General features: G+C 49.6%; 1 protein-coding gene across 16 annotated transcripts in view; it reads right to left on the bottom strand.

Moving 5' to 3' along the window:
* Positions 1 to 18,413, bottom strand: part of Znf516 (zinc finger protein 516) — a 97,329-nt gene that overhangs the window by 61,581 nt on the left and 17,335 nt on the right. The window lies entirely within an intron of this gene.

Raw genomic sequence — 18,413 nt, 5'->3', positions numbered from 1 at the left:
GAGTAGTGCCCAGGCTAAATGTGTAAGGTCACCCCCAGCAACACAAATGCCACTAGCAGCTGCTCTTCCTCAAGTGCCCAAGTCCTTGGAGAAAAGCCACCCTGCAAGGAAACCTTCCAAAAGGCCGGCATGACAGGGGTCACAGACGCCCAAGCCGCTCTTGTGCACCGCCCTTACTGAGGGAGGCCCATGGGGGATCTGCACCCCCGGAAGAACCCAGAAGGGAAGCAGGTCCTGGAGCCACCGTGGACAGAGACTTGGGGACCCGTCAGCAGCTCTTCAGAGCAGCAACTACATGTGTGAAGAACGGCTGTGAGCACTGAGCTGTGACTGAGTACACATGCTCCTGCCAGTGGGTAGGCATGTGAAGCCATGGAACATGTGGGCACCCGCAGAGTGTGCCTGCATTTTAAGTGTGTGCGCTTGTCACATGTTCCGACGTTAAGTGTTAGCACAACCTGAGCACGTCACATGGGGATGAACACAGGTTCACTCATGCTAGTGGGTCTACTCAGCAGCTACTGTGGGCTTTGGGAGGATGATAGTGCCTTCTAACACACACACACACACACACACACACACACACACGCACGCACACACACACACCCTCAGCTGTTGCCACTGGCCCCTTTGTTTTTGAGATAACCAGTCCTGTCCCTCAATAGAGAGCTCAGACTGTGCTCTGGCTTCACCACTGTGACAGTGGATACATTGTCGTCCTGAGCATCTCTATGGTCTTCCCCACAGTCCAAATGTCCCTGAGAGCAGTGGGTCCCTTCACAGCCACAGATTCAGGCCAGCACAGAGGAATGTCCGGCCTTCACCTCAGCCAGGGCAGGCCTGCTGCTGCGCAGCCCAGTGTGGATTCTTAGCAAGCACAGTCCATCTGCACACACTTGAGACCCTGAAGGGCAAAATTCCTCACAATCCAGCAGAACATGTTCAGAAGACCATGCTTGCGCTGAAGTGCCTTCTGTTGGAAATGTACCACCAGCCATGATTTCAGCAGCACCTGCAAACAGCTGCAGCTCTCTCTACGGGGCCTCTATAGCACTCACATGCGAGAGCCAGGGACTCAGAATGGCAGGCAGGTATTTTTCTTGGATAGCACTGGTTCCCACTACAACTCGGAGTGATCCAGGGGCCAGATGCAGTACCGTAAGACAGAGATTAGGAGAGTGGTCCACCTTCCACAACACATGCCAGCAACCGGTAACAGGGCCAGCCACTGGAGGAGGAATGAACTGTTGGCATCCATTAGGTGGGGTCCGTTCTGCAAAGGACCTGACTGAACTCTCCCTGCAGGTGGTTCTCACTGTCCACACATCACAGCCACTTCGGAGTCACTGCAACTTCATCATTCACCGCTGCTGACGTAATGGTGTAAGCCGAGGAGGACACTCACCCACAGATGAGCGTCGTGCCTAGAAAGCCCTGTGCTGAGCTTTTGGCTTGAGTCACACCAGCCGTTCATGTGCCTATAGAATCCAACGAGGGGCTAAACTCCCCCATGTGCCAGAGGTGGAACTCCAGCTCACTGCCGCCACCAGATGTGCCCAGCACTCCACACGCAAGGCAAGGCTCGTGTCTGCTCAGGATTGTGCCTCGTTTAGATGACATCACTCAGAGTGGACAGTCTGGAAGCATCTCTCTGGGCTGCGTCCCTTCCACCTCAACATCCCATCCCACCTTCCAGAATCTCCAAACTCCAATGTCTACAGTGAACCCGCTCAGGTGTCCTAAGAGTATGCCTGGGCCCCACGAATGGGTGTGATCTGAACACGGAACCTCACCAGGACTTGATCACCACTCTGGTCATAAACCAAGCATGCTATGGCCACACAGCTTACAGACCCCAGGCTCACACAGTGGAAGCAGGAGGCCGTGGTTGGCTGGCACATGAGCTCAACTGTAAACCAGGACAAAACCACGGGGATTGGATGGGTTACTTTTTCACTCTTCTTTGGAGAGCCCTGTGCCTCAGACAGCTTTACCTGACACTACAATGGCTAAGGACTTGGGGGATGATGTACCTGATGACCAACGGCAAGAGCCCATCACTGGAAGGGACTTCTGCCCTACATGACAGAACCCATGCTGTATCACCATCAAAACTTTCCTAATGGAGCGATTATGCCTCTACTTGAAAAGAAATAACAGGCTATTCCAACGCGCACTGAATAAGGCTCTTCAGCGCTTCGCTGGTAAACACTCCAGTGCCCTTATGACCAAGGCAGCCCTTTGTCTGTAGCAACACAATCACCATTAATGACAGGCACCATTTTTTCATACAACAGGGAATCGTGACAGCTTCCCCTGGCCAAGCAGACCAAGGAGACCACAGGAGCCAGAATCTAGCACTTCTGAGACCCAAGTGGTCCCACCCAGAACCATTCAGATGCCCCACTTAACAAGGCCTATGAAGGGAAGGAGAGGGTGATGGGGAGCCACAGTCACCCACAATTTCTTAGCTTACCATGGACTTATTTGTAGGACAATGAACATTTTGAATCAGCAAAACTCAAAAGCAACATGAGAAAATACACCTCAACGCTTACAGCCCTGGTACACGTGGCTCACAGCCAATGGCAGGTCTCTCTCCCAGACTCGGATGCAGCAGCAGCAGCAGCAGCATGCATGCATGCATGCATGCATACCCATAAAGTCCACAGCAGAGGACAGATGCCAGCCAGTCACCTGCAGGTCACAATGAGGGATTTCCCCAGAAGCCAGCTTGGGCCATGGAACCCACAGGGCACCTGTTCCTGTGCACCCCACCTCGACCTCGGCATCCTCATCTGTTTCCTCGGCATCCTCATCTGTTTCGCATCTCACTATGGCCAGGCCTTTACCCAAATTCAGAGTGGACAGAGGCAAGCTAGCTTTTCTGTCTCTTGCCATCCAAGTGCCATTCAGGTCACCATCCATTCAACATTCCCCTTCCAGTATCTGTTTTCTGAGTATTTCTGTCACCTAAGTATCCTGGCTGGTGTACTGTTGGGGGTCACACCTACACAGCTGGACCCAAACACTGAATCCTCTATGCACATGGTCTAGAGCACACCACCGCAGCCTCTGAGAGGGCAAAGGGGCAATAACACCATGTCACCTCTTGTGGTTGTTCAAAGCACAGGCTCCCTCATCCAATCCAGCCACATGTGACCTTTACGAAGACAGCATCCAGGACCACCGAAGGCACAGCGGTCATCACCGCCCATCCTGGCAAAAAGACAGAAAGGCCCTACACACCTGTCCGAAAGCAGCCCCTCAGGTGAAACCTGGGGATGGCACACTTGGACCCTGGGATGAGAAGGTGGTGGCTCGGCCTGTGAAGAGCCACCAGGAGGACACAGTCCCCACCCCAGGGGCTGGAGGTTCAAGAAGGGCAGCCGTCAGCTCTCCAGCACCCTCCACTCCCGCGGCTGCTGCTCTCTGCCCCACAGACACACCTCCCAGGGGGAAGCACACTCAGCCTGCACCCCAAATACTTCGTGCCTAAAAATCTGAATCTGACCAAGCAGGGGGTCATACAGAGAGCTGGGACAACATGGAGAGAAAGCAACCAGTCTTGTGGGCAAGCTGGTGACCACAGATGGGTATTTAAGAAAGCACACAGTTAAGAAAAATCTGCTGCAGCAAACATTGAAATACAGGCACACAGCCTCCTAGGCTACTCGACGCAGTTTCGGGACACACTGAAGCACCCCAAACATAGCTTCTGGCAAAGCACATGGTGAGGGCTGCTACCTCTCGTGTCCATACAGGCAGCAGGCACAGGAAGCATGCCGGACAGAGGCTCAATGGCAGGGCAGCCGTGAGGGCATCTACCACCCACCTCTGATCACTGTGATCAGCCACTGTTCTCAACCAACACAGAAGTCACTCCAGATGGATACACCTGGGGGTGAGCCTGGAAGATGGCAGGGGAGCAGAACTTTCTCCGGATATAGGATAAAATATTTCTAACTTCATGGTGCTAAGATTGCACAGTTTGTTTATTTGCTTATGTGTTTGTTGAATAAAAAGGCAGGGGAGATATCAAGACATCCCGTCCTTTATATGCTCATGAGATGATTCTTTGCCTGTGGACTCAAGAGTGGAAACCCCTGAACTGAATGGAAGGACGAGCTCTGCAGGGTCTCAAGACACCCAGGAATCTAGGCAGCACTGCTAGGAGAGCCCCAAGTCTCAGAGAAGAAGGTAACACCCCCCCAAACAGCTATAAAACATGGCAGGGTAACCCCCACCCCCGAGAAAGGTATGAGGAGCTCGGCAGCGAAGGCCTCTCCGGAACCCTACCCTTGGCCATTTCACATACAAGCTTCAACAGACTGTTTTCTTATTTTGTAGCCTATGTATTTTATAAGATCTGGCATTGAGTCATTCAATACTGGGAAGTCAGGCAGGACCAGGTAGGTGAGGATAAGTAAAACTGAATGTTACCAAGAGCGACAGAGAACCTATGCTACAACTCACAGCTGCAAGTGTGTGTCATGTCACAGAGGACAATCATGGCCTCCTCACCTCAGACCACTTCCAAGAAGTCACCAGCCACAAGGGCCAGACATGGAGCCAGAGCCTGTCTTCCTTCTGCAAAGGCTCTCCAGCTTCGTGCATGCCCTGTGCCCCACTGGCTACTGCTGCCTCTTCTTCCCTGTTTGGTCTTTAAAAGGCTCTGCCTCCTGCTGGGCCTCCTGCTCATTAACAGCCCCAGCACCCGAACCCAATAGCTTGTGTCCAAGGCTGACTTTCTGCCTAGGACACCCAGCCCAGGCTTACAGCACGACCTGAGCCCCTCCAGGAAGCTGCATCTAAAACACACAAGAGCCTACAGCCCGCAGCAGCACGTGTTAGGAGCTCTTTCAAACACACTGGGCTGGGAAGGGTCTCAGTCAGACTGCTGGCCTAACACACTGGGTTAGCCACTCAAAACCATCAAAATAAACACACTACGTATGTATCGGCCCTGTGAGCTCCCTCACCACCCTTAAAGTGATTGCTACCATTCTGCCAGCGTGTGGATATAGGAACTAGGCCCAGAGAGGGTGCACACACCACTCTGTGTCACCCAGCTCAAAATGTCTAAGAGGGACTCTAATGGGATCTGGGGAGGTGAGAGTGGAGTTCCATCCCCAGATGTCTGAGTTATCCCCCCAGGAAGAGGCTGTGGGAATAAAGGGATGAGGTGGAAAGGAGACGCATAGGCCGGAGCAAAACTCCACAAAGACATGACTATCCAAGACACACCCGCGTGCAGCACACACCCCCAACTCAAACACAGGAAACACAAAGGCACAAAACCCATGCACTCCTCTGAAGGTCTGCAGACATCAACGCCTCTCTCTCCTCCTGCTTCTCACACACCCAGTGGCTCATCCAAGCCCAGCCCCAGTGCAAACTGCCAAGCTCTCCCAGAACGATGAATCCAAGCTCTGTGAGATACTTCACTGAAGCCACTGATGACTTCGAATCCTGTGGCGAAACACTCAAAAGGGAGACCTGCTCACAGGGTCACTCCACTCCCACCTTCCAGATGCTCTGGAAGCTAATTTGGGGAGCATGAAACAGAGAGCAAACAAGGAGGCCAGCGTAGCCAGAGATGACATTCCCTCCCGAGTCCCATGACTGCTGCCCCTTTATAACTGTCCTCGCTGGTCTCCCTCGGCTCTCTACCTCCAGCTCAGGATCAAGACTTGCCCAGCCTAGCTAGCTACTGGTGGTCGCGAGTGCTGGCCAGTGTGTGGCGGGCAGACCCCTCTCCAAACAGCTCCAGTCAGTAAGCACTGTGGTGTGCCCAAAATAATCAACCCAGAAAGAAGAGACAGCTATCTAACCTGACTGGACACGACTGCACAGACAGCAGGAGACCCAAGGATTCCCCACCGAGAACAGCAGTATGAGGGATGTCAACCCAGAACCAGCCAGCTGAGTACTAAGGCAGAGGGACCGAGGGAGAGACGGAGCCAAGGCCATTCATGTTAGATGGCCAAACCCTTAGTTAGAAAGCAAATGGGAATCCTGAAGAGGCAGGTATGACCAAGCAGGCTGTGAGCAGACAATGGACAGGAGAAATGGGGAGACGGGGATCCTGAAGCACCTTTGGGGTGCAATAGAGCAAGGCAGCAGTGATTCTGAGCAACAGCGTGTGGAGAGGCCTTGCAGAATTGTCTCCACAGAGGCTCAATGATTGGACAAAAGCTAATGTCCTCATCTAACTAGATTCCAGGCACCTCCAGAAAAGAAAAGGCATCACCATTTCCCATGAGGTTACCCTGGTCACTACTAAAAGCTACTTGCAGCTGCTCCCCAGACAAGGAGGATGGGATCATGAAGACTCACTCCCCAGGGGCCCTGGGTCACAGTCCCAGTATACCCTGCTCCCTCCTCCCAGTGTGGTTGTGGGGACACACAGACCGAGATAGGACAGGAAAACCTCACCACAGTTCCAGCCAGGGAATACTGTTACATTACCTAGGCAGCTCCATTTTCTCAGCATAGTGTAGGCATTTCTTGTAGCTGTAAACATGCAACTTAAGGACACTGGTTTCCTGTTTTCTTTTCAATTCATTTTCAGGTGTAAAACAACAGCATGCATCTTACCCTCTTTATGCAGCCAATACAATGCATAAAATGAAAAACAGCAACCAGTACTTCCAATATTTATCCACTGGTTTACAAGTTTTGTCATATGGGCAGCCTCACAAACTGGTATAATCCACCCAAAACTGGCTCAGAGCACAGAGGTCTCTTGGGAGACTGCACCAGGTCAGCATGCCAGCGAGAGCAGCCTGGCTGCACACAGTTCCCTGCAGAGGTACCCTAGGAGATCATCCAATGGACTATGAAGGTCAAGAAACTGGGAAGTCTACTTCCTGCGCAACAAAATGTATGTGTTGTATTTGTCTAAAATCACAGACGCTAAGACCGGTGGTATCTTTCATCCTTTGTGGCCTGGACAGGCCTATGGTCACCAGGTGAGGTGAGATAAACCACTCAACTAGGAGGAGGCAAGAACTCGGTCTGTGAAGTGCTCACCTCATCAGCACGGGATCCCAGTCTGATCCCCAGAGCCCACGTGGTGTACACACCTGGAACCCCAGTACAAGGGAAGAGGAAGGAGGATCCTGAGGCCTGCTGGCCAGCCAGTCCCACCCAATCAGTAGCCCCAGGCCAGTGAGAGACCCTACCTGAACAGCAAGCGCATGTATGTACACACACACACACACACACACACACATGCACGCACGCACGCACGCACGCACGCACACACGCACACACGCACATGCCCACACACCACCCAACTCCAGGGGCACAGATAAAGATGTACATCCATGTTACCATTCACTCCACAGCTTGGTCCTCAGGGAGCCTTTGCTGTGAGGGCTGCTACATCACCTCCCACGTATTTGTCTCCTAGTGAGGAAAGATCCTACACCTCTTAGCGACAACGGAGCACAAACAACAGCAACGTCTGAGGGGCCGGCACCCCAGAAGAGGCCCAACACCCACTCCTCATCAGCTTCAAGCTCACTCCTGAGTATTCCACTTGTTCTAATGAAGTCATGAGGTTCCCCCACACACACCCCTCCCAGATTTAGCTCTGCACGCCGGAACAGAAGCACCCAGTGGAGTGGAACCTGGACGTGCTAACCTTTGCTGCCTGGCAGAAACTGGGCGCCTTCTCCCAGCAAAATGTAAAATTAGTCACCCGACAGCAGAGTGAGATCACCAGGCCAAAATTACCCCCAAACTACTACTTCTTAAGAATCTGCTGTCCTGCTCCTCCTGGAACAAACCACACAGCTCCACCTTTGTACTTACAGGGCTTCTTAAAAATAGGCTTCGGCGGAGACTTCTGAACGTACGGGCTACACAACACAGTGACCACACTCAGAATTCTCAACTACAAACCTGCCCTTCTTCTCCAAAATAACTAAAAACCCGGTAACAGTTTCCACTACTGCCTGGGGGAAAAATGGTTTCTCTCAATGGAAGGGAAATGGGAAACGGCTGGGCTGTGGCCAGGAGAGGAACTCAGGAGCCGTGGTAACTCTGGCCCTCCTTTCAAAGCCTTCAACATTTCTAAAAATATAATGCAACGTTGGGATTTAACAGAAACCTCCATTTTCTAATGTTATCTTCTTCCGTTAGGAAGCTTGGAACCCTAGAAGTTAAGGCGCTATCCTGGAAATCAGTCTGTGGTGATCTGAATAAGAATGGCCCCCACAGACTGTTTGACTGCTTGGCTCACAGGGAGTGGCACTCTTAGGAGGTGTGGCCTCGTTAGAGTAGGCGTGGTCTTGCTGGTGGAAGTGTGTCACTGCGGGGGTGGGCTCTGAGGTCTCATCTACGCTCAAGCTGGCACACAGTTCACTTCCTGCTGCCTGTGGATCAAGACGTGGAACTCTCAGCTCCTTCTCCAGCACCATGTCTGCCCACATGCTTCTTGCCATGAGGATAATGGACGACACCTCTGAACTATAAGCCAGCCTCAACTAAATGTTTTCCTTTCTAAGAGTTGCCGTGGCCATGGTGTCTCTCCACAGCAGTAGACACCCTGACTGAGACACTGGCACAGCCACCCCATTTAAATGCTTTCACCTAACAGGCATAACTGTGTTTTTAAGGCAGGCGTTAAATTGTACATTTAAGTGGTTAAAATGGCATATTTTATACTATGTACAAATTATCACAATAAAAATACAAAATAATGATTTTCAAAAGCAGGAGCTCATGTAAAATCCTACTATATGTACTTCTCCAGCAATCTACAACATAAAACGGGAACTAAATTTGTAAGACAGCACCAAGTAAACTGTGTGTTTCTACATTTGGGTGCAGCTTATTAATCACTGCTTTTTAAGATTTATTTTCTTTTTAATATGGGGAGGGGCACATACCCTTGAGTACAGATGTTCACGGAGGCCCAGAGGCAGCCAGATCACTTGGCGCTGGAGTTAAAGACAGTTGTGATATGGGTGCTGGGATCCAAACCCAGGTTCTCTGCAAGAGCAGTAAGTGCTCCTAACCACTGAGCCACCTCTCCAGCCCCACTGCATTTGATTTTTGTTAGCATTTAACACCCACCCTTGGCTGAAAGCACTCCAGTTCTGACTAACTCGGAGCCAGGACTCCTTACCTGTGATTTTCTGTCTGCATCTGTCTGATTCCATGAGGCAAATACAACTAATCAATGTCCTTCCTGTCCTTTCCCTTTGCACACCTTCTCTGAAGGTGTCTGTGTTCACTGGCTGATCAGAAAACACCTTCCAGACTGGTGGCATTCTTCACAAGAAATAAGAAGCCTAAGTAAAACTGGTGTGAAAACACTGCAGGGCAGCTGGGGTACTGTGCACAGTGCAGGGCAGCTGGGGTACTGTGCACGGTGCAGGGCAGCTGGGGTACTGTGCACAGTGCAGACACTGCAGGGGAGCCGGGGTAGTGTGCACAGTGCAGGGCAGCTGGGGTACTGTGCACAGTGCAGACACTGCAGGGCAGCTGGGGTACTGTGCACAGTGCAGGGCAGCTGGGGTACTGTGCACAGTGCAGACACTGCAGGGCAGCTGGGGTACTGTGCACAGTGCAGACACTGCAGGGCAGCTGGGGTACTGTGCACAGTGCAGGGCAGCTGGGGTACTGTGCACAGTGCAGGGCAGCTGGGGTACTGTGCACAGTGCAGACACTGCAGGGCAGCTGGGGTACTGTACACAGTGCAGGGCAGCTGGGGTACTGTGCACAGTGCAGACACTGCAGGGCAGCTGGGGTACTGTGCACAGTGCAGACACTGCAGGGCAGCTGGGGTACTGTGCACAGTGCAGGGCAGCTGGGGTACTGTGCACAGTGCAGGGCAGCTGGGGTACTGTGCACGGTGCAGGGCAGCTGGGGTACTGTGCACGGTGCAGCACCAGCACAGGCTCTTTCTCCACTCATCCCAGAAGGAAGCAGTGACAGCGGGGTACCCACTGTGACCCTCCAGGAGAGGACTTGCACTGTCAGGGGAGGGCTCACTGTCCTCCTCCGTCTCCCCAACGAGGTGTGCAGTTCGATCCTGTCACTGAACTTAAGCAGCCCCTAACTTCCCGCATTGTGACGTGAGGGACTTATAATGGAAAAACAGTTTTTCAATTCAACTCTCCAGATTCTGGGAGGCGGGGTAGGTGTAAAGGACACAATTAGTGCTCCCACTTCTTGTATCTACAGGCCTGTGCTTGTCAGGTTCGGTTTGGTTTTCGACAATCTGAATGGGAAGAGGAATCTCAGCTGAGAAAATGCCACCATCACACTATCTGAAGGCAAGACTGTAGCCCGTTTTCCTGATTAAAGATTGGTGCGGGGGTGCGGACAGGCCCAGTCCACCGAGGCGAAGGGTGAGGGGATGCCATCCCTGGACAGGTGGGCATGAGTTGAGAAAGAAAGCAGGCTGAGCGGGCTATGAGGAACAGCCAGTAAGCAGACCCTCCGAGGGCTCTCTGCTCCAGTTCCTGCTTCCAGGTCCCTGTCTCAAGTTTCCGCCTTGGCCTCCTTCAAAGGACCGAGACACAGGATACGGAAGCCAATAAACCCTTACTTCTCCACGTTGCTTTTGGTCACGCTGTTCCATCACAGCAACAGAAACCCTAAGACAAGGCCACAAAGGGTTGGACTGCTCTGAACTGATGAGATTCTACAACAGAAGCCGATGAGAGCCCAGGAGTTTATCGGGGAGCCCTGGGCTTCCCGCCTGGGCCCCAGAGATCAGACACCAAGTCCCTATCTTAGCACGTACTCCTCTGGCCCAAGCCAGGCTGACAGTTTTACCAGGAGTCTTCGGCCTCCGTGCCGCGCGTCCCCGTGCCCCGCTGCCCCACTCCCCTCCAGCACTCCGTGTCCTGCCCACAGCACCACTGTCCCTGTAGTTCCTGCCTGGGGAGATGACAGTTATCCCTCCCACCAGTCACACTCAGCAGATGATGAACATGTCTTAGGGGCTCTACCTTGCAACATAAGCCAAAGCAGCCCGATGGCATCTCTCTGCCTCCTCACACATCGGCCCAACCTTCACCCTCTTCCCGGGGCCATCTCCTCCCAAAGGCTTTTCTCTGGCTGGTCCTTTGATTCCGTGTCTCCAGCCCTGATGCTTCCTGTCACTGCTGACAACCCAAGGGATGGATCTCTCCACAAATTGCTTCCCATTCCTCAACAGCCTGCAAGGCTGTTGCGTGATTTCTCTGTTGCAGGACGACCTCTCCAGGATCAGCTCTCGGAGAAAAATAGCTCACCGTACAAGCCTGAAAACCTGAGTTCAAACCCTGACTCCTGCAAGTCATTCTCTGGTATCCACGAGCACCATGGGGCGCACACCTACAATGCACACGTAGTATAATTTTAAAAGTAAAAATTATAATAATTTAAATTTTTTAATTAAAACACATACTAGCTCTGAACCACTGACCTGGCACACCCAGAAGTCCTTAGCACTCATGCACACTTACACACATGTACACATATGTGCACAAGGCAGGTGTGTGTTTCAAGGTAAGACTGTGTGCACACAAAAAGGTGTGTATGCTTACATTGACTTAAACATGTCCACATTTTTGAGTGTAAATACATGGCACACTTACATATGTGTGCATACTGTGCACTTATAGCATGAAAGTACATGCCTTCACACACACATTGTTCACTGTTACACAATTGTGTGCTTCTGTACATGTGTGCTTGTATACACTCACACTCACACAGAGCAGTGTAAACATTCAGGTACTCACCCGTGGCCATGTGCCTCTGCATACACACGTGAATGTGCACAGGTGTTCACACACCTCTAAGCTCCAGCGTTCTCATACTTCCCCTCCTGTCCTGGGCTCTGGCCACTTTCCTGTCCCCTAGAACCACTACCTACTCCTCCCCGGAAGCTGGAGTCCCTAACAGTATGCCCTTCAAGTATACTTGCAAAGGTAATCTCACAAACATAAAAAGTTCAAGCTGAAAAAAAAAATAAAAATAAACACCTGACCCCGCAGTGATCACTTGCTCTTGTCAACCAGGAGGACAGAGCCCATCCTAAACATCTGCAATCCACCCAGGAAACATTCAATCACAGCACGCCTCAAAGAAAAGCCCTACAAGGTATGACAAAGCAAATCTGCAAGACCTCCCACACTACACCCACCACCAGAAGGTAACCACGGGGTGGCGTGGAGGTCACAGCACGCGAGCAGAGGACACAGGACAGCAGGAGTCCCTCTGTCCTGGCATCCTCCGATAGCTCAGGTCTGAACAGGCGCACGCAGGGTTCAGAAGTTACACGTGTAAACCGGTAGGGAAGCCAACAACAGGGCACTTTCTAAATGCCTCTGAGCAAAGAGTTAAGTGGAATTAATTAATACAGTGATGGAAATAACGGGGAGACTCAAAGAAGCATGCCACAAAGGCTTTTTCAAGGAAGACCACAGCCTAGACTACGGGGTGAGAGCTTATCACAGGGGAAGAAAGGAAAGGAAGGGGAAGGAAGGACAGACAAATGTTTCAGAAATAAATGGAATAAACTCAAAAGAAAATCCACAATAGGATTAAAGCCTAAATCCAACTATCTGTTCCCTATAAGGCATTCCCAAAATTAAAGACCTCTGAACAGTCGACCAGAAATAGTAGACCAGAATATACCCGAGAAAGAAAAACAAAACCGACAGTGAAAATTCAAATGTCCTGTGAAGTTTAACTCAGGGCTGGACAGCAGCCCCTGGGCAGAGCACTTGCCCAGCGAGCACAAGGCCCTGGTCCCGTCCCCAGCACTGAAAGGGGAAAAAATAACCACTAACGCTAAATTATAAAGGATGAAGAGATCACTGACCTACACTTTTAAGACAAACCACAGAATAAAATGCAAAGCACAATTTGTGAAGACACGGAAGCATCAGCAGAGAGGAAAGACGACCCAGGAAATGTGATGAATCTCTCACAACCCTGGATGATGAAAGCAAACATAAGAAACAGATCTGAAGGACATCGATGTTCCCTCTAACTTTACAGTCTGTACACAAAGTGCCCCCGTGCACCTCAGAAGCCAACAGAGGCCCCCACCATGGACTCCACACATACTACCATGACAAAAAGTCAGCACGTACTCCCAAAACAGGATTCCCAAAGGATCAGCCCCATGGGAGGCCTCAATTCTCACAGTGACATAGAGGGGCCAGAACTAGGCCGCCCACAGGTCCAAGTCCACAGTACATAAAGAGGCAAAATAAATACCCAAGGCTAACCCACAAAGAAACAGTAACATGGACAGAAAAAAATCATCTACTGACTTTTAATGACCCCAGTGAAGCATCTAGACAGGAGGAGAAGGTGGAATCTAATGATTTCCCCCACAGGAAAAATAAAAGAACACAGCAGGTCATGGTTACACATGTACATGAACTTGGAAGGCTGAGGTAGGGGGATGGTGAACTGGAGAATGCCAGCCTGGAACACACAATGAGCTCTTGTCTCAAAAGATAAAACCAAGGCTGGAGTGATGGCTCAGAAGTTAAGAACATAGAACTCTTGGAGAGGACCCAACTTCAGTTCCCAGCAAACAAGATAGTCAGTTCACACCCACCTGTAGCTCCAGCTCCAGTGGATTTGATGCCTTCTTCTGGCCTCTGTTCGCAGGTACACAGATGTGTATACTCATACACATATACCCATAAACAAAAAATAATTTTAAATATGTTCCATAAAGATATTCGGAACACTTAAGAAAGTGGCTATTATCCAAAGATTCTTGCAAAGCAAAAATCACAAAGTAGTAGAAAAACTTACTAAATGAAGTCAAGTGATTTTCAAGAGAGATAAAATGACCTGCAAACATTAAGAAATACGTATCATCTTATGATGCAATGGTATTTCAGACTGGCCAAGATTTTAAAAACTGGTAACAGAGACAGAGGAACCCAATAGCACAGACTCTTACAGGGTGTGAGCCACGCCACTGGGGACCTCTGTTGGGAAGTCTGGTGATACTCACCCACTAAAATAACCCTTTGTTTCAAATACCACACCTTGGGGAACTTACCCTAGAAATATTCCCACAAGGACATACACTGTATATCCGGAAAGTACCCTGCATCCTAGAAACTCTGGAGGCAACCCCAATGTCCACCTCCCAGACATAACAAAGTCAGGAAATGGAGCTGGTAGCACTCCCCTGTGGGACATTTGTGATCAAGGCCACCCAAATCGTCTGTGTCCTCACATGCACTGAGCATGTTCAAGTGGGTGTGCACACACAGGAATGACCGAGGCATGCCTTTAAATTTTTATATTAAAAAAAATACAAAGAGAATGAGGAGATCTTAGTAGGTAACAGTATTTGCTATGAAATCAAGAGAACCTGAGTTCAAATCCCAGCACCCAATAAAATCCATGTGTGACTAATGAATGCCTGTAGTGGATTCCCTGGAGCTCACTGGCCAGCCAGCCTAGCTGAAAGGCTCAATGAGAATGTCTCAAAAAACAAGATGGGAAGCTCTATAGAGGACGAGAGCTTCTGGCTGTGAATGCACATGTACCGGCACATACCTATGAGCGCACACACCACACACGTGTGTATGTATATACTAATATGTATGTATACAGAGAATTTTTTAATCTTAAAAATGGGGTTGTAGAAAAACTCATGTAACATGATACCATTTTAATTGTGATACTGAGAGCACATATGTGGAAAATCTTCACACATAACTAAGCTAGTGCAGTTAGAAGCCCATCAGACTAGTACAGAGAAAATAAATAGCTTACATAAAATTATATCCATGTTGTACAATGTCTAATTTTTTTCCTCCAAATGCCATTTCCCCTTTACTTTACAAATGTCCAATATCAATGTTACTTTTTAGTCACTGGTAACACACATTTTGTATAAGCACAAATACAGATAGTCAAAGATAACACACAATTTGAAAATAAATCATTTGATGTGGGCATAGACCATGCCACCCCAAGCATTTGACTATTATTAAATTACTAGGATAGACAGATGCTGGGGCGCTGGAGAGAATAGCTTAGTGATTAAGAACACTGATTATCCTGGCAGAAACCTGAGTTCAATTCCCAGCACCCACATGGTGGCTCACAATCTTCTGTAACTACAGTTTCAGGGGATCCAATGCCCTCTTCTGTTCTCCCTGGGTACTGCACACACATGATACACAGACATACATGCAGTCAAAACATCCATCCATACCTATGAAATAATAACTACTTTAAGTTTAAAAATATTTTTTAAATAGAGGCTTATGGCTCACCGGTTAAGAATATATGCTGTTCTGGCAGGATTCAGATTCAGTTCCCAGTACCCACATGATGGTTTCACAACCATTAGTGACTCCAGTTCCAAGGGATCCAGTGGCCTCTTCTGGCCTCTGATGGCACCAGGCACGCACAAGGCATACATACATACATGCAGGCAAACACTCATACACATATTCTTTAGTTACTAAAGTAAATCTGTGGCTAGAAACCAAGCTTCGGAGACGCTACAACCAGTGTTGTTGGTAAAAGACGGGAAACGGGGTCTTTCATCTTGAAAACTTCAGGAACCTTAGGATTGAAAATTTTCTGTGTATCCTCAAGATGCGGTCTAGCTTTAATCCCTGAGCAGTAAGACCCTGAGAACACCTGTCATCCAAGCAGTTTCTCTGGTTCAATAATTAAAACACATATGTAGCTTCAACTACTTCCCCTGACAACAGCATTTAAATCACCTCAGGCAAGGAAGTTATATGGAAGAGACAAAGTCCACATCTGAGCCTTATGGGGACATGGCCCTGCTCTCCCTCAGCTACCATAATTCCTTTCACTTAAAAATAGGACACAGCCCATTTTCTTAGCTCCAACTGCAGACATCTGAAAGTGTATTAAACAAAGTGCCTTTCAGATGAATAGGGAAGAATTCTGCCCCAAGTGATTAACTGTAAGCCCGTAGTCCTATTTTCCACTAACCCTCTGAAAGCAGACAGGGTTTGTCTAAGAAAGGGACGCTATAATCAGAACACTCTAATTTATTGTGATCCTGAGGTCCGTCTGACCAGCAGATCCTAAGGCAATTGAATAACCATAAATTTCACATGACTGGTTAGAAGCAGCCTGAGCCCCCGCCCAGATGTGCAGCCGGCAGGGGGTGACTGGCTCTGGCAGCTTAAATCATTTTCAAGACCAGAACCCAGTGATGAAGCCTAAAGTCACAGAGACTCGAGGATTTCTGAGCCCAAGGAGCAATCAAACAAGATCCGTCCACTCACCGGCGAGGACCCTCGGGACACAGTTCTCTGTTACACAGATATGCCCGTTGACTGCATCAGCATAGTGCTGACGGGCACTTTCTGTCCTCCGTGAGCAATGTACACTTGGCCTTGGTGACCCCACCTGAGCACAAGCCTATCTCAGGTTTAAAAGCCTAGCAAGTTTTCTGCACACTGATACTGCCATTCCGCGAGATAATAAACAGAGTTCCAGGCCATTTCAGCGGTATTTCCCTTATCAAAACAAGCACTGCCATGATTGATACAGCCAGGAACGGAACTTGACCCTCAGTCAAAATAATAAACCTGATGATCAGAACATCTGCATTTACAAGCAGGAAGAACAAGGCCCAGCCCCAGAACCAGGAAGCAATTCCCATCTTGCCTTGAGAGTGGGATAAAACTGTATTCGCCAAACCAGAGAGCCTGAAAACCACACAGGCTTTGTGGGTGCACACGCCCAGCAGCAGCACACACCCAAGACTCCAGTGCTTACTAACCGGTTCTCTGCTCACTTTCTTCTGAGGCCCCTTCCCTTCCAGCTGGTGTCTCTCACACGGCCTGCTGTGAAGCCTCCTCCCTCTGGGACATCTCACTCCCAGCAGCTCAGGGGTAATGAAGGACACAACACTGAGACGCCACGTCGGAAAGCTGGGAGCCTGCCATGCGGGCACATTCGCCACCCCCCATGACCACCAGGGCAGCAGAGCCTCAGGCATCTAGGCAACTTCAGACCAGCAACTCTTCTAACACGACCGACCGCTACCTGGACGTTACGACCGGCATTGACGTGACAGTACCATGCCCCGTTTGACAGAAGACTAATGAAATGCTCTTCCCTTGTCCTTCTGAGAAAAGAAACAAGGTGGTCTGCCTGCCTCCACAGCGCGTCCTAAGCAAACCCCTAAACACGGCCATCTTCGCAGACTCCGATACAGAGCCGAGAGGGTGCTCGCTGGCCTGTAACCCAACAACCGTGCTTCAGACGGGCAGGACCTGGGGTGGGAAAGGGAAGGCGGCCCGGGCTGCAGAGAAAGTGTGCTCATCTTCTGCTACCAGGACAATGTTTTCACAGGGACGTACATCAACCCTCCCTGTGGCTTCCATCTGGTCTACCTCGGCCCTAGACAATGTTTATCAATCTTCTAAATTCCCTCGTGTTGTGAGAATCTCAAAAATACACCAAACTGTGGTGGTGAAAAAAAAAGAAACAGCTTAAGGTTTAATGTATAAATAATATCTTCGTAAATGAGTGAGGTCACATTTCTCTGCTGTTTTAAACAAGTACCATTTTTACCAGCACAACTGTGGTGATAAATTGTGCACCCCAGTATACTGTGTACCCTAATAGTGTACCCTAATAAACTTCCCTGGGGATCACAGGACAGAGCCAGCCACTAGATTGGACATAGAGGCAAGACAGTGGTAGCACACACCTGTAATCCCAACACTTGAGATCTCATGTCTTTGCTTGGGAAGGACACATGCCTTTAATCTCAGGAAGTGATGGCAGGAAGCAGAAAGGTATATAAGGCGTGAGGACCAGGAACTAGAAACTTTTTAGCAACAGTTCAGCTAAGACCCACTCCAGTGAGGACTCAGAGGCTTTCAGTCTGAGGAAACAAGATCAGCTGAGGAGTTGTCAAGGTGAGGTTGGCTGTGGCTTGTTCTGCTTCTCTGATCTTTCAGCGTTCACCCCAATATCTGGCTCCCGTGTTTTTTATTAATAAGACCCTTTAAGATTTGTGTTACATAACACTCTAATGAACTGAACTAACCAGCTAAGTGCCATCTTTAAACCTATGAAAACAGTAAGTGAATCACCTGACAGTTTATACTAAACTGAGTGCTAAATTGTCATTAGATGATAGAGAACACATACTCATCTTTGATTCACACCTTCTTTGGACAAAATACCAAATTAAAAATTAATTCACTTCAAATTGCAAAATCACCCTCAGGATTCCTCAATCTAGCAGCTAAGTGTACGGTGACCATCGGAAGGTCCAGGGCCCTTCTGGGTCTTTAAATACAGGAGGCAACACTCAGAGCACAGGAGCTAGGTGCTCAGGGACAGCCCAAGAGCGCCCTGTTGAACATGCTACACCGCTCAGCAAACAGGCACCCTGATGTTCACACCATCCC

The sequence above is a fragment of the Peromyscus maniculatus genome, chromosome 19 (assembly GCF_049852395.1).
Source record: "Peromyscus maniculatus bairdii isolate BWxNUB_F1_BW_parent chromosome 19, HU_Pman_BW_mat_3.1, whole genome shotgun sequence".
In the NCBI taxonomy this organism is placed as follows: Eukaryota; Metazoa; Chordata; class Mammalia; order Rodentia; family Cricetidae; genus Peromyscus; species Peromyscus maniculatus.
This window is presented reverse-complemented; position numbering and strand designations above follow the sequence as displayed.